At 58.1% G+C, this 14006-nt stretch overlaps 1 protein-coding gene across 1 annotated transcript in view; it reads right to left on the bottom strand.

Moving 5' to 3' along the window:
* LOC140402871 (NT-3 growth factor receptor-like) overlaps nt 1-14006 on the bottom strand; it is a 247128-nt gene that overhangs the window by 149361 nt on the left and 83761 nt on the right. The gene's annotated exons all lie outside the window — the stretch shown is intronic.

Genomic DNA, 14006 nt, shown 5'->3' on the forward strand with positions numbered 1-14006 from the left:
GAGTGTGAGGGATACACAGTTAGTGTGGGGGATACACAGGGAGTGTGGGGGATGCACAGTGAGTGTGGGGGATACACAGTGAGTGTGAGGGATACACAGTGAGTGTGGGGGATACACAGGGAGTGTGGGGGATACACAGGGAGTGTGGGGGATACACAGTGAGTGTGGGGGATACACAGTGAGTGTGGGGGATACACAGTGAGTGTGGGGATACACAGTGAAAGTGGGGGATACACAGTGAGTGTGGGGGATACACAGTGAGTGTGGGGGATACACAGTGAGTGTGGGGGATACACAGTGAGTGCGGGGGATACACAGTGAGTGCGGGGGATACACAGTGAGTGTGGGGGATAGACAGTGAGTGTAAGGGATACACAGTGAGTGTTGGGGATACACAGTGAGTGTGGGGGATACACAGTGAGTGTGAGTGATACACAGTGAGTGTGGGGGATACACAGTGAGTGTTGGGGATACACAGTGAGTGTTGGGGATACACAGTGAGTGTGGGGGATACACAGTGAGTGTGAGTGATACACAGTGAGTGTGAGGGTTACACAGTGAGTGTGAGGGATACACAGTGAGTGTGGGGGATACACAGTGAGTGTGACGAATTCCCAGTGAGTGTGTGGGATACACTGTGAGTGTGAGGGATACACAGTGATTGTGAGGGATACACAGTGAGTGTGAGGGATACACAGGGAGTGTGGAGGATACAGTGAGTGTGGGGGATACACAGTGAGTGTGGGGGATACGCAGTGCGTGTGAGGGATTCACAGTGAGTGTGTGGGATACACAGTGAGTGTGAGGGATACACAGTGAGTGTGAGGGATACACAGTGAGTGTGAGGGATACACAGTGAGTGTGAGGGATACACAGGGAGTGTGGGGGATACACAGGGAGTGTGGGGGATGCACAGTGAGTGTGTGGGATACACAGTGAGTGTGGGGGATACTCAGTGAGTGTGAGGGATACACAGTGAGTGTGGGGGATACACAGTGAGTGTGAGGGATACACAGTGAGTGTGAGGGATACACAGTGAGTGTGGGGGATACGCAGGGAGTGTGGGGGACACACAGGGAGTGTGGGGGACACACAGGGAGTGTGGGAGGTACACAGTGAGTGTGGGGGATACACAGTGAGTGTGGGGGATACACAGTGAGTGTGGGGGATACACTGTGAGTGTGAGGGATACACAGTGAGTGTGGGGGATACACAGTGAGTGTGAGAGATACACAGTGAGTGTGAGGGATACACAGTGAGTGCGGGGGATACACAGTGAGTGTGAGGGATACACAGTGAGTGTGAGGGACACACAGTGAGTGTGGGGGACACACAGGGAGTGTGGGAGATACACAGTGAGTGAAGGGATACACAGTGAGTGTGGGGGATACACAGTGAGTGTGAGGGATACACAGTGAGTGTGGGGGATACACAGTGAGTGTGAGGGATACACAGTGAGTGTGAGGGATACACAGGGAGTGTGGGGGATAAACAGTGAGTGTTGGGGATACACAGTGAGTGTTGGGGATACACAGTGAGTGTGGGGGATACACAGTGTGTGTGGGGGATTCACAGTGAGTGTGGGGGATACACAGGGAGTGTGAGGGATACACAGTGAGTGTGGGGGATACACAGTGAGTGTGAGGGATACACTTTGATCGTGGGGGATACACAGTGAGTGTGAGGGATACACAGTGAGTGTGAGGGATACACAGTGTGTGTCAGGGATACACAGTGAGTGTGAGGGATACACAGTGAGTGTGAGGGATACACAGTGAGTGTGGGGGTTACACAGTGAGTGTGGGGATACACAGTGAAAGTGGGGGATACACAGTGAGTGTGGGGGATACACAGTGAGTGTGGGGGATACACAGTGAGTGTGGGGGATACACAGTGAGTGTGGGGGATACACAGTGAGTGCGGGGGATACACAGTGAGTGTGGGGGATACACAGTGAGTGTGGGGGATACACAGTGAGTGTAAGGGATACACAGTGAGTGTTGGGGATACACAGTGAGTGTGGGGGATACACTGTGAGTGTGAGTGATACACAGTGAGTGTGGGGGATACACAGTGAGTGTTGGGGATACACAGTGAGTGTTGGGGATACACAGTGAGTGTGGGGGATACACAGTGAGTGTGAGTGATACACAGTGAGTGTGAGGGTTACACAGTGAGTGTGAGGGATACACAGTGAGTGTGGGGGATACACAGTGAGTGTGACGAATTCCCAGTGAGTGTGTGGGATACACTGTGAGTGTGAGGGATACACAGTGATTGTGAGGGATACACAGTGATTGTGAGGGATACACAGTGAGTGTGAGGGATACACAGGGAGTGTGGAGGATACAGTGAGTGTGGGGGATACACAGTGAGTGTGGGGGATACGCAGTGCGTGTGAGGGATTCACAGTGAGTGTGTGGGATACACAGTGAGTGTGAGGGATACACAGTGAGTGTGAGGGATACACAGTGAGTGTGAGGGATACACAGTGAGTGTGAGGGATACACAGGGAGTGTGGGGGATACACAGGGAGTGTGGGGGATGCACAGTGAGTGTGTGGGATACACAGTGAGTGTGGGGGATACACAGTGAGTGTGGGGGATACACAGTGAGTGTGAGGGATACACAGTGAGTGTGAGGGATACACAGTGAGTGTGGGGGATACGCAGGGAGTGTGGGGGACACACAGGGAGTGTGGGGGACACACAGGGAGTGTGGGAGGTACACAGTGAGTGTGGGGGATACACAGTGAGTGTGGGGGATACACTGTGAGTGTGAGGGATACACAGTGAGTGTGGGGGATACACAGTGAGTGTGAGAGATACACAGTGAGTGTGAGGGATACACAGTGAGTGCGGGGGATACACAGTGAGTGTGAGGGATACACAGTGAGTGTGAGGGACACACAGTGAGTGTGGGGGACACACAGGGAGTGTGGGAGATACACAGTGAGTGAAGGGATACACAGTGAGTGTGGGGGATACACAGTGAGTGTGAGGGATAAACAGTGAGTGTGGGGGATACACAGTGAGTGTGAGGGATACACAGTGAGTGTGAGGGATACACAGGGAGTGTGGGGGATAAACAGTGAGTGTTGGGGATACACAGTGAGTGTTGGGGATACACAGTGAGTGTGGGGGATACACAGGGAGTGTGGGGGATACACAGTGAGTGCGGGGGATACACAGTGAGTGCGAGGGATACACAGTGCGTGTGGGGGGTACACAATAAGTGTGGGGATACACAGGGAGTGTGGGGGATACACAGTGAGTGTGAGGGATACACAGTGAGTGTGAGGGTTACACAGTGAGTGTGAGGGTTACACAGTGAGTGTGGGGGATACACAGTGAGTGTGGGGGATACACTGAGTGTGGGGGATACACAGGGAGTGTCAGGGATACACAGTGAGTGTGGGGAATACACAGTGAGTGTGGGGGATACACAGGGAGTGTCAGGGATACACAGGGAGTGTGGGGGATACACAGTGAGTGTGGGGGATACACAGTGAGTGTGGGGGATACACAGTGAGTGTGGGGGATACACAGTGAGTGTGGGGGATACACAGTGAGTGTGGGGGATACACAGGGAGTGTCAGGGATACACAGTGAGTGTGGGGGATACACAGGGAGTGTGGGGGATACACAGGGAGTGTCAGGGATACACAGTGAGTGTGGGGGATACACAGGGAGTGTGTGGGATACACAGGGAGTGTCAGGGATACACAGTCTGTGTGGGGGATACACAGTGAGTGTGGGGGATACACAGTGAGTGTGGGGGATACACAGTGAGTGTGGGGGATACACAGTGAGTGTGGGGGATACACAGTGAGTGTGGGGGATACACAGTGAGTGTGAGGGATACACAGTGAGTGTGGGGGATACACAGTGAGTGTGGGGGATACACAGTGAGTGTGGGGGATACACAGTGAGTGTGGGGGATAAACAGTGAGTGTGGGGGATACACAGTGAGTGTGATGGATACTCAGTGAGTGTGAGGGATACACAGTGAGTGTGGGGGATACACAGTGAGTGTGGGGGATACACAGTGAGTGTGAGGGATACACAGTGAGTGTGGGGGATACACAGTTAGTGTGGGGGATACGCAGTGAGTGTGTGGGATACACAGTGAGTGTGAGGGATACACAGTGAGTGTGTGGGATACACAGTGAGTGTGGGGGATACACTGAGTGTGGGGGATACACTGAGTGTGGGGGATACACAGTGAGTGTCAGGGATACACAGTGAGTGTGGGGGATACACTGTGAGTGTGAGGGATACACAGTGAGTGTGGGGGATACACAGTGAGTGTGGGGGATACTCAGTGAGTGTGAGGGATACACAGTGAGTGTGAGGGATACACAGTGAGTGTGGGGGATACACAGTGAGTGTGAGGGATACACAGTCAGTGTGGGGGATACACAGTGAGTGTGAGGGATACACAGTGAGTGTGGGGGATACACAGTGAGTGTGAGGGATACACAGTGAGTGTGAGGGATACACAGTGAGTGTGAGGGATACACAGTGAGTGTGGGGGATACACAGTGTGTGTCAGGGATACACAGTGAGTGTGGGGGATACACAGTGAGTGTGGGGGATACACAGTGAGTGTGGGGGATTCACAGTGAGTGTGGGGGATACACAGGGAGTGTGAGGGATACACAGTGAGTGTGTGGGATACACAGTGAGTGTGGGGGATACACAGTGAGTGTGAGAGATACACAGTGAGTGTGGGGGATACACAGTGAGTGTGTGGGATACACTGAGTGTGGGGGATACACAGTGAGTGTGGGGGATTCACAGTGAGTGTGGGGGATACACAGGGAGTGTGAGGGATACACAGTGAGTGTGGGGGATACACAGTGAGTGTGAGGGATACACTTTGATCGTGGGGGATACACAGTGAGTGTGAGGGATACACAGTGAGTGTGAGGGATACACAGTGAGTGTGGGGGATACTCAGTGAGTGTGAGGGATACACAGTGAGTGTGGGGGATACACAATGAGTGTGAGGGATATACAGTGAGTGTGAGGGATACACAGTGAGTGTGGGGGATACACAGTGAGTGTGGGGGATACACAGTGAGTGTGAGGGATACACAGTGAGTGTGGGGGATACACAGTGAGTGTGGGGGATACACAGGGAGTGTGGGGGATACACAGGGAGTGTGGGGGATGCACAGTGAGTGTGGGGGATACACAGTGAGTGTGGGGGATACACAGTGAGTGTGGGGGATACACAGTGAGTGTGGGGGATACACAGTGAGTGTGGGGGATACACAGTGAGTGTGGGGGATACACAGTGAGTGTGGGGGATACACAGTGAGTGTGGGGGATACACAGTGAGTGTGAGGGATACACAGTGAGTGTGGGGGATACACAGGGAGTGTGGGGGATACACAGGGAGTGTGGGGGATGCACAGTGAGTGTGGGGGATACACAGTGAGTGTGAGGGATACACAGTGAGTGTGGGGGATACACAGTGAATGTGGGGGATACACAGGGAGTGTGGGGGATGCACAGTGAGTGTGGGGGATACACAGTGAGTGTGGGGGATACACAGTGAGTGTGGGGGATACACAGGGAGTGTGGGGGATGCACAGTGAGTGTGGGGGATACACAGTGAGTGTGAGGGATACACAGTGAGTGTGGGGGATACACAGTGAGTGTGAGGGATACACAGTGAGTGTGGGGGATACACAGTGAGTGTGGGGGATACACAGTGAGTGTGGGGGATACACAGTGAGTGTGGGGTATACACAGTGAGTGTGGGGGATACACAGGGAGTGTGGGGGATACACAGGGAGTGTGGGGGATGCACAGTGAGTGTGGGGGATACACAGTGAGTGTGGGGGATACACAGTGAGTGTGGGGGATACACAGTGAGTGTGGGGGATACACAGTGAGTGTGAGGGATACACAGTGAGTGTGGGGGATACACAGGGAGTGTGGGGGATACACAGGGAGTGTGGGGGATGCACAGTGAGTGTGGGGGATACACAGTGAGTGTGAGGGATACACAGTGAGTGTGGGGGATACACAGTGAGTGTGAGGGATACACAGTGAGTGTGGGGGATACACAGGGAGTGTGAGTGTTACACAGGGAGTGTGGGGGATGCACAGTGAGTGTGGGGGATACACAGTGAGTGTGGGGGATACACAGTGAGTGTGAGGGATACACAGGGAGTGTGGGGGATACACAGGGAGTGTGGGGGATACACAGTGAGTGTGGGGGATACACAGTGAGTGTGGGGGATACACAGGGAGTGTGGGGGATGCACAGTGAGTGTGGGGGATACACAGTGAGTGTGAGGGATACACAGTGAGTGTGGGGGATACACAGTGAGTGTGAGGGATACACAGTGAGTGTGGGGGATACACAGTGAGTGTGGGGGATACACAGTGAGTGTGGGGGATACACAGTGAGTGTGGGGGATACACAGGGAGTGTGGGGGATACACAGGGAGTGTGGGGGATACACAGGGAGTGTGGGGGTTACACAGTGAGTGTGGGGGATACACAGTGAGTGTGGGGGATACACAGGGAGTGTGGGGATACACAGTGAGTGTGGGGATACACAGGGAGTGTGAGGGATACACAGGGAGTGTGGGGGATACACAGGGAGTGTGAGTGTTACACAGTGAGTGTGGGGATACACAGGGAGTGGCGATGTGTGGATTATGTTGGTTTCACATTCAGTTCTGTTGCCTTCAACACGTCGATCCCATACTCCCACGCTGATAATCGATCTCTCAGTGCATCGTCCATGGGTGCAGCCGTTGTCCGTGTCCCGGAGCCCAGGGAGTGACATCGACGACCATGTTGGTTCTCCGCACGCTTCCCCATGTGCGTTCGCACCCTCTCCACGGTCAAGACAGGCTGGAGGCCTCGGTCATTACTCATGCTTCAATCACATCTGAACCCATCGTTCCACCATTGGCGCTCCTGCTATCGGGGTGGGGGGGCTGAACTCTGCTAACCGCCCCCATAACCTCGCCGCCCCTCTCTCGTCTCCCCACCGCTCCTTTCACGGAAGCCCCACAGTGCAGGAGGAGGCCATTTATCTCATAGAGACTGCACTGACCCATCGCAAGAGCTCCCCACCCTGTCCCCGTAATCCCACCTAACCCGCACGTCTTTGGGCTGTGGGAGGAAACCGGGGCACCCGGAGGAAACCCACGCAGGCACGGGGGAGAACGTGCAGACTCCGCACAGACAGTGACCCAGCGGGGAATCGAACCTGGGACCCTGGAGCTGTGAGGCAGCGGCGTTGACCACCTGACACCGAGGCTGCTCCCCGGAACGGAGTCCGACTCAACGTAATTTGGAGGAACGAGGCGGGGGAGCGGGACGGGCAGGGGTCCTGGCAGTCGATACCCAGCGATGAGCTTTCCCCTCGTGAGGGGGTCTCGGAGGTGGGGGCGGGGGGGCGGGGGGGGGGGGGGTGGGCAGGGTATTCGCAGAGTTAAAAATATTGAACTTCCCGATGAGCTCCCCGTCCGTACGTATCCCGTCTCAGCTCCCGAGCAGAACATTCCCATATTCCCCGGTCCCTCTACGTGTGGAACAGGACGTCCTCCGTACTGGACGCATTGTTGGATTCTCCCGCTGCGCATCACGGCCGCTGGGGAAATGGTCCTTGGGTCAATCAACGTCCCAGCATCAGAGGAAGGGCAGTACTGAGGGAGCGCCGCACTGCCAGAGGGTCAGTACTGAGGGAGCGCCGCACTGCCAGAGGGTCAGTACTGAGGGAGTGCCGCACTGTCAGAGGGTCTGTACTGAGGGAGTGCCGCACTGCCAGAGGGTCAGTACTGAGGGAGTGCCGCACTGTCAGAGGGCCTGTACTGAGGGAGTGCCGCACTGTGGGAGGGTCAGTACTGAGGGAGCGCCGCGCTGTCCGAGGGTCAGTACTGAGGGAGCTCCGCACTGTCAGAGGGTCAATACTGAGGGAGTGCCGCACTGTCAGAGGGTCAGTACTGAGGGAGCGCCGCACTGTCAGAGGGTCAGTACTGAGGGAGCGCCGCACTGTGGGAGGGTCAGTACTGAGGGAGCGCCGCACTGTCGGAGGGTCAGGACTGAGGGAGTGCCGCACTGTGGGAGGGTCAGTACTGAGGGAGCGCCGCACTGTGGGAGGGTCAGGACTGAGGGAGTGCCGCACTGTGGGAGGGTCAGTACTGAGGGAGCGCCGCACTGTCAGAGGGTCAGTACTGAGGGAGTGCGGCACTCTGGGAGGGTCAGTACTAAGGGAGTGCCGCACTGTGGGAGGGTCAGTACTGAGGGAGTGCCGCACTGTCCGAGGGTCAGCCTGAGGGAGCTCCGCACTGTGGGAGGGTCAGTACTGAGGGAGCGCCGCACTGTCAGAGGGTCAGTACTGAGGGAGTGCCGCACTGTGGGAGGGTCAGTACTGAGGGAGCGCCGCACTGTCAGAGGGTCAGTACTGAGGGAGTGCCGCATTGTGGGAGGGTCAGTACTGAGGGAGTGCCGCACTGTCGGAGGGTCAGTACTGAGGGAGCGCCTCACTGTGGGAGGGTCAGTACTGAGGGAGTGCCGCACTGTCGGAGGGTCAGTACTGAGGGAGCGCCTCACTGTGGGAGGGTCAGTACTGAGGGAGTGCCGCACTGTCGGAGGGTCAGTACTGAGGGAGCGCCTCACTGTGGGAGGGTCAGTACTGAGGGAGTGCCGCACTGTCAGAGGGTCAGCCTGAGGGAGCTCCGCACTGTCAGAGGGTCAGGACTGAGGGAGCTCCGCACTGTGGGAGGGCCGCACTGTGGGAGCGCCGCACTGTCAGAGGGTCAGTACTGAGGGAGCGCCGCACTGTGGGAGGGTCAGTACTGAGGGAGCGCCGCACTGTGGGAGGGTCAGTACTGAGGGAGTGCCGCACTGTGGGAGGGTCAGTACTGAGGGAGTGCCGCACGGTCGGAGGGTCAGTACTGAGGGAGCGCCGCACTGTGGAGGGTCAGTACTGAGGGAGTGCCGCACTGTGGGAGGGTCAGTACTGAGGGAGTGCCTCACTGTGGGAGGGTCAGTACTGAGGGAGTGCCGCACTGTCAGAGGGTCAGCCTGAGGGAGCTCCGCACTTTCAGAGGGTCAGGACTGAGGGAGCTCCGCACTGTGGGAGGGCCGCACTGTGGGAGCGCCGCACTGTGGGAGGGTCAGTACTGAGGGAGTGCCGCACTGTGGGAGGGTCAGTACTGAGGGAGTGCCGCACTGTCGGAGGGTCAGTACTGAGGGAGCGCCGCACTGTGGAGGGTCAGTACTGAGGGAGTGCAGCACTGTCGGAGGGTCAGTACTGAGGGAGTGCTGCACTGTGGGAGGGTCAGTACTGAGGGAGCTCCGCACTGTGGGAGGGTCAGTGCTGAGGGAGTGCCGCACTGTCGGAGGGTCAGTACTGAGGGAGTGACGCACTGTCAGAGGGTCAGTACTGAGGGAGCGCCGCACTGTGGGAGGGTCAGTACTGAGGGAGTGCCGCACTGTCAGAGGGTCTGTACTGAGGGAGCGGCGCACTGTGGGAGGGTCAGTAGTGAGGGAGCGCCGCACTGTGGGAGGGTCAGTACTGAGGGAGTGCCGCACTGTCGGAGGGTCAGTACTGAGGGAGCGCCGCACTGTGGAGGGTCAGTACTGAGGGAGTGGCGCACTGTCGGAGGGTCAGTACTGAGGGAGTGGCGCACTGTCGGAGGGTCAGTACTGAGGGAGTGCCGCACTGTCAGAGGGTCAGCCTGAGGGAGCTCCGCACTGTGGGAGGGTCAGGACTGAGGGAGCGCCGCACTGTGGGAGGGTCAGTACTGAGGGAGCACCGCACTGTGGGAGGGTCAGTACTGAGGGAGCTCTGCACTGTCGGAGGGTCAGTACTGAGGGAGCGCCGCACTGTGGGAGGGTCAGTACTGAGGGAGCGCCGCACTGTGGAGGGTCAGTACTGAGGGAGTGCCGCACTGTGGGAGGGTCAGTACTGAGGGAGTGCCGCACTGTCAGAGGGTCAGTACTGAGGGAGCGGCGCACTGTGGGAGGGTCAGTACTGAGGGAGTGCCGCACTGTCAGAGGGTCAGTACTGAGGGAGTGCCGCACTGTCACAGGGTCAGTACTGAGGGAGCGGCGCACTGTGGGAGGGTCAGTACTGAGGGAGTGCCGCACTGTCAGAGGGTCAGTACTGAGGGAGTGCCGCACTGTCACAGGGTCAGTACTGAGGGAGTGCCGCACTGTGGGAGGGTCAGTACTGAGGGAGCGCCGCACTGTGGGAGGGTCAGTACTGAGGGAGCGCCGCACTGTCAGAGGGTCAGTACTGAGGGAGCGCCGCACTGTCAGAGGGTCAGTACTGAGGGAGTGCCGCACTGTCAGAGGGTCAGTACTGAGGGAGCGCCGCACTGTGGGAGGGTCAGTACTGAGGGAGCGCCGCATTGTCCGAGGGTCAGTACTGAGGGAGCGCCGCATTGTCCGAGGGTCAGCCTGAGGGAGCTCCGCACTGTGGGAGGGTCAGTACTGAGGGAGTGCCGCATTGTCCGAGGGTCAGCCTGAGGGAGCGCCGTACTGTCAGAGGGTCAGTGCTGAGGGAGCGCCGCACTGTCAGAGGGTCAGTACTGAGGGAGCGCCGCACTGTCAGAGGGTCAGTCCTGAGGGAACTCCGCACTGTGGGAGGGTCAGTACTGAGGGAGTGCCGCACTGTGGGAGGGTCAGTACTGAGGGAGTGCCGCACTGTCAGAGGGTCATTGCTGAGGGAGTGCCGCACTGTCAGAGGGTCAGTACTGAGGGAGTGCCGCACTGTCAGAGAGTCAGTACTGAGGGAGCGCCGCACTGTCAGAGGGTCAGTACTGAGGGAGCGCCGCACTGTCAGAGGGTCAGTACTGAGGGAGTGCCGCACTGTCGGAGGGTCAGTACTGAGGGAGTGCTGCACTGTCAGAGGGTCAGTACTGAGGGAGTGCCGCACTGTCAGAGGGTCAGTACTGAGGGAGTGCCGCACTGTGGGAGGGTCAGTACTGAGGGAGCGCCGCACTGTCAGAGGGTCAGTACTGAGGGAGAGCCGCACTGTCAGAGGGTCAGTACTGAGGGAACTCCGCACTGTGGGATGGTCAGTACTGAGGGAGCGCCGCACTGTCAGACGGTCAGTCCTGAGGGAGCGCCTCACTGTGGGAGGGTCAGCAGTGAGGGAGCGCCGTACTGTCAGAGGGTCAGTGCTGAGGGTGCGCCGCACTGTCAGAGGGTCAGTACTGAGGGAGCGCCGCACTGTCAGAGGGTCAGTCCTGAGGGAACTCCGCACTGTGGGAGGGTCAGTACTGAGGGAGTGCCGCACTGTGGGAGGGTCAGTACTGAGGGAGTGCCGCACTGTCAGAGGGTCAGTGCTGAGGGAGTGCCGCACTGTCAGAGGGTCAGTACTGAGGGAGTGCCGCACTGTCAGAGGGTCAGTACTGAGGGAGCGCCGCACTGTCAGAGGGTCAGTACTGAGGGAACTCCGCACTGTGGGAGGGCCGGTACTGAGGGAGTGCCGCACTGTGGGAGGGTCAGTACTGAGGGAGCGCCGCACTGTGGGAGGGTCAGTACTGAGCGACTGCCGCACTGACAGAGGGTCAGTACTGAGGGAGCGCCGCACTGTGGGAGGGTCAATACTGAGGGAGCGCTGCACTGTCAGAGGGTCAGTGCTGAGGGAGTGCCGCACTGTGGGAGGGTCAGTACTGAGGGAGTGCCGCACTGTCAGAGGGTCAGTGTTGAGGGAGCGCCGCACTGTGGGAGGGTCAGTACTGAGGGAGTGCTGCACTGCGGGAGGGTCAGTACTGAGGGAGCGGCGCACTGTAGGAGGGTCAGTACTGAGGGAGCGCCGCACTGTGGGAGGGTCAGTACTGAGGGAGTGCCACACTGTGGGAGGGTCAGTACTGAGGGAGCACTGCACTGTCAGAGGGCCAGTACTGAGGGAGTGCCGCACTGTCAGAGGGTCAGTACTGAGGGAGCTCCGCACTGTCTGAGGGTCAGTTCTGAGGGAGCGGCGCACTGTAGGAGGGTCAGTACTGAGGGAGTGCCGCACTTTGGGAGGGTCAGTACTGAGGGAGCGCCGCACTGTGGGAGGGTCAGTACTGAGGGAGCGCCGCACTGTCAGAGGGTCAGTACTGAGGGAGTGCCGCACTGTCAGAGGGTCAGTACTTAGGGAGCACTGCACTGTCAGAGGGTCAGTACTGAGGGAGCGCCGCACTGCCAGAGGGTCAGTACTGAGGGAGTGCTGCACTGTCAGAGGGTCAGTACTGAGGGAGCACCGCACTGTCAGAGGGTCAGTACTGAGGGAGCGCCGCACTGTCAGAGGGTCAGTACTGGGGGAGCGCCGCACTGCGGGAGGGTCGGTACTGAGGGAGCGCCGCACTGTCAGAGGGTCAGTACTGGGGGAGCACCGCACTGTCAGAGGGTCAGTGCTGAGGGAGTGCCGCACTGTCAGAGGGTCAGTACTGAGGGAGTGCCGCACTGTCAGAGGGTCAGTGCTGAGGGAGCGCCGCACTGTCAGAGGGTCAGTACTGGGGGAGTGCCGCACTGCGGGAGGGTCAGTGCTGAGGGAGTGCCGCACTGTCAGAGGGTCAGTACTGAGGGAGTGCCGCACTGTCAGAGGGTCAGTACTGGGGGAGTGCCGCACGGTCAGAGGGTCAGTGCTGAGGGAGTGCCGCACTGTCAGAGGGTCAGTACTGAGGGAGTGCCGCACTGTCAGAGAGTCAGTACTGGGGGAGCGCCGCACCGCGGGAGGGGTCAGTGCTGAGGGAGCGCCGCACTGTCGTAAATCTTTCAGGGGACACATTTAACCCTCCAGTCTCTCCCTCAGGCTGGTGTAGTACTCCACGGCCACCATCGGAGTACGGTTGGAGGGGCAGTGTGTGGCGGAGATCGCATCTCTCCGCACCTCCCCCCACCCCGCTCCCCCACAGGGCCTCAAAAGGGCACTATAGAAATGCAAAATCTCTCCATCTCTCCCTACCGAGGGGGACGGACGGCCTTAGCCCCCCTCCACCCGGAGTACGCCAGCCACAAACACGAGCAGTGGACCTTTCCCAGAAGCCTTCGCAAAGGCCGAGCCTGGGCAGAACGAGGCAGGGGAATTGAAGAGAAACTTGGTGACCTGGGGAATGTTGGGGATGTGGTGAATGTATAATTATTGACAATTCACCAGTGCGCTGTTATGTTATTAACCCTGTGGGTTCTACCTATGGGCCATTGTGTGGCTTCACCCACAGGGGATATGTTGGGGCATGTACGGGCTCCTACAATTGGCTCCACCCCCTTTACAGGAAGTATAAGAGCTGCTGACCTGCGGGCCCACCTTCAGTGTTGTACCTGTCACAGGCAGGCTCAGTTCTAAGCTGATTAAGTATAGAATTTACAGTGCAGATGGAGGCCATTCGGCCCATCGAGTCTGCACCAGCTCTTGGAAAGAGCACCCCACTCAAGCCCACACCTCCACCCTATCCCCAATACCCAACACTAAGGGCAATTTTGGACACTAAGGGGCAATTTAGCACGGCCAATCCACCTAACCGGCACATCTTTGGACTGTGGGAGGAAACCGGAGCGCCCGGAGGAAACCCACGCACACACGGGGGGGGGGAGGACGTGCAGACTCCGCACAGAGACAGCGACCCGAGCCGGGAATCGAACCCGGGACCCTGGAGCTGGGAAGCAATTGTGCTAACCACTGTGCTACCGTGCTGCCCTCGATGGTGTTGGTTTACCTCTCCACGTGTCTTCGAGTGAATCGATGGTCGCATCAGGAGAGAGCGGGGGGGGGGGGGGGAGGAGATGGGGGGGGGGGGGGGAGGAGGTGGGGGGGGGGGGGGGGAAGGAAATGTGTTAAGGCGGGTTAGTCGATTAATTGGCAACTTCAAGAATAAAGACACAGCACCACGGGTGTTTTACAAAATACTTTTTCTTTTTTTTTTTAATCACTTTCACGGAAGTTGATAGGACATCTCAAACTTCACAGAAGTTCTCTGATAATTCGGGGTCGAGGGCGGCTCCTTGTCCGAGTTTTAAAAAGGGTTTGTTGGCTAT

This window comes from Scyliorhinus torazame, chromosome 26, assembly GCF_047496885.1.
Source record: "Scyliorhinus torazame isolate Kashiwa2021f chromosome 26, sScyTor2.1, whole genome shotgun sequence".
NCBI classification, from domain to species: domain Eukaryota; kingdom Metazoa; phylum Chordata; class Chondrichthyes; order Carcharhiniformes; family Scyliorhinidae; genus Scyliorhinus; species Scyliorhinus torazame.